This window comes from Haliotis rubra, unplaced genomic scaffold (genome assembly GCF_003918875.1).
Source record: "Haliotis rubra isolate DU_JTF1 unplaced genomic scaffold, ASM391887v1 Scf1323, whole genome shotgun sequence".
Taxonomy (NCBI): Eukaryota; Metazoa; Mollusca; class Gastropoda; order Lepetellida; family Haliotidae; genus Haliotis; species Haliotis rubra.
Genome location: NW_025765252.1, coordinates 186216 through 189704, shown reverse-complemented (window position 1 = coordinate 189704; position 3489 = coordinate 186216).

Sequence of the window (3489 nt, the reverse complement as noted above, 5' to 3'; positions counted from 1 at the left end):
ATTCCAGGTGTATAACGTTGTACAGCATGGGAGCAGTGTTATTCTATATGTAACAGTGTTCCAGGTGTATAACGTTGTACAGCATGGGAGCAGTGTTATTCTATATGTAACAATATTCCAGGTGTATAACGTGTATAACGTACAGCATGGGAGCAGTGTTATTCTATATGTAACAAGGTGTATTCCAGGTGTATAACGTTGTACAGCATGGGAGCAGTGTTATTCTATATGTAACAATATTCCAGGTGTATAACGTTGTACAGCATGGGAGCAGTGTTATTCTATATGTAACAGTGTTCCAGGTGTATAACGATGTACAACATGGGAGCAGTGTTATTCTATATGTAACAGTGTTCCAGGTGTATAACGATGTACAACATGGGAGCAGTGTTATTCTATATGTAACAGTGTTCCAGGTGTATAACGATGTACAACATGGGAGCAGTGTTATTCTATATGTAACAATATTCCAGGTGTATAACGTTGTACAGCATGGGAGCAGTGTTATTCTATATGTAACAGTGTTCCAGGTGTATAACGTTGTACAGCATGGGGGCAGTGTTATTCTATATGTAACAATATTCCAGGTGTATAACGTTGTACAGCATGGGGGCAGTGTTATTCTATATGTAACAATAGTCCAGGTGTATAACGTTGTACAGCATGGGAGCAGTGTTATTCTATATGTAACAATGTTTCAAGTGTCTAACGTTGAACAGCACGGGAGGGTTGACGCGCTAGATTTATTCAGGGTTCGAGAAGTTAAGGGCACTACAACCCAAACGGTAGCCTCGTGGTAAAGCGTTCTCTCGTTAACCTGAAGACATGGGTTCGATTCCGTACGTGGGTACAATATGTGAAGCCAATTTAACTGAATTGTGTTGTCTAATTTGAAGTTTCTAATAAGGATAATGCCACTGACAGTGAGAGAATCAAATACACGTAAAACCATACTCACTCACTCACTTACACTGGATGCTCCTCCTTGACCTATTTTGACAAGTGAAGGAGTTCAATATTACCACTGTCTTTATTATTATAATCACTGCCTTTGTTTCATACTGCCTTTGTGTCATACTGCCTTTGTGTCATACTTCCTTTGTGTCATACTGCCTTTGTGTCATACTGCCTTTGTGTCATACTGCCTTTGAATGTGTACTGCAAGTCTGTTGTGCCACTGTTATATCGTAGTGATTTGTATTAATTATTAAACGTTGATAATGTTTGCATTTAATTGTTGCTTGCTTCTGTTTTGGTTCCACCCAAAGTTTGTATCCGATTCCCGGTGATCTACCGGATTAGCTGCAGCTTGGAACAAACACCTAACACAATATAGCTGCAGTTCAGTTAGGTCTTGATACAGACACCACAGATGTCAATACTCTTTATTACTGTGTTCGTTTCACACACCACATGAGCTATTGACTAGGTCCCAGCTTGCAGATACGAAATCTTAGTGCTTACGTATATATACGCAAATATTTAGTAATACCTTTAGATAACTGATTTGTCCTAAATCCATTCGTTGATCCTCTACTGATATTGTTCATATCACGCCCAAAGGAATCTGTGTCGTTGGAATATCGACACTTGATATTTTATCGCGCTGACGCATTGTTTACAGAATAATGGTTGTTGCTACGCGTTCGGTTTCAAATAAAATTTAGAGACCATTAGTTCGGCCTGACATTCATCTAAATTCAATACACAGTACGTTTATATCCATTCCACCGTAACTGATTTAAAATCTACCTTCTTGGTTCTTCAGGCACTGCACGAGATGCGAATTGAACTCGTCTTTGAAGGGAGTGGTAGGTGCCGTTCGTATTTATTTAAATACTGAAACGTAAACATATTATGTCCAAATTACACAGACAACTATTTATTAAATGCAATTATTTAATACGTAACAGTTTGTTTTTTATTCGCCGACCAACACACGACCGAAACCAGCCTATTGTTTTGTGTGCCGTAGTACTGTACCACCTCGGGCCTGCCCATTCGTCACCACTCGCACCTTTCCGCAGCCTCCAAGAAGACTCAGCCCCATCCACTCGTGACCAACTCATCTTATTCCGGGCAAGCCGAATAGTGAGACGTGCCCCTCGGCGCATATTGGCGCATGAACATCAGAATTACTTTAAACAACAACGATAACTCCATTCCTCTTTGATTCCAATGATACCGAAGCACTCGTACATTGTATTGCTGTTTTAGATTATATTTATTTATTGTAAATAATTAAACCTTTTTGATAAAACTAAAACAATGAGAAAAATATATTTGTTAAAGACATATTCTAACGTAATTATAACCAAGTGCTCATCTAAGTAAGAGTTTAAGAATGACAAATGGGATTCGTTTTATTGAATATGAAACTAAAATAATATATATTTTTTTCACAAAAATGACGTTAGAATATTCCTGACACTGAACATTCGTGTAACCTTGCTGTCATACCCCTGGAGGAATTAAAGATTGAATGTGCTAGACAAAATATGAATGACCCCTAAAATGTCAGACTAAAATATCCCCAGAGATGTGAAGTATAAGCGCAGTGTTAAAAATTAGTTATGTATAGATTAGTTATATATAGATATAATATTATTGTTTTGAAACTCGATATATAATCTTATTTTCTAAAAATGTTGGGAAGCGCACGTACAATCTCAAAACAGGCCCGCAAGTCCGTCAGAAATAGGCTCAACTGGACCCCAAGAGAGCCGTTATGTAAACAAACGCACGTGCGTAGTTGAATCTCTAACCGTCCATGGCATTATACTACTAAAAGCTACACATGAGGCAACACAGTTCTGTTCGGTACGTTCTTTGTTCCTTCAATATGACGATGTATATAAACAATCCCATGAAGCCATAAACGAATAAAGTACTCGGGATTATTCTTATCATAGCACCGCAATCATTACACGCGTTCTGATTGGTTTGTCGTATTTCCGATCAAAGAATAGTACCTTTTTCTGACTGACCGACGAAACAGTGTGGGAACTCATCGATGTCTTTATGAGAGGTACCTTTCGATCATGATTTCATGTGCCCCCGGCATGCGAAAAAGGAGTAGCAGTGATGGCCATAACGCAAAGATTCGCGTCAATGCAACTAACTTGAGATTCCTTGGAAATAGTTTTCATCATTTGGGACAGGATTGTGACCAAGCGGTTTTAGTGAGTGAGTGAGTGCGTGTGTGAGTGAGTGCGTGGGTTTAGGTTTACGCCGCACTCAGCAATATTCCAGCTATATGGCGGCGGTCTGGAAATAATCAAGTCCGGACCAGACAATCCAGTGATCAACAACATGGGCATCGATCTGTGCAATTGGGAACCGATGACATGTGTCAACCAGATCAGCGAGCCTGACCACCCGATCCGTTGACAGTGTAGCGGGCGGGGAAGCTGACAGAAAGCAGAATTCTGGTGGTTCAATTTTGAACATGTAGAACGATGTAATGGGCAATGGTGGAGGATGAGTGGT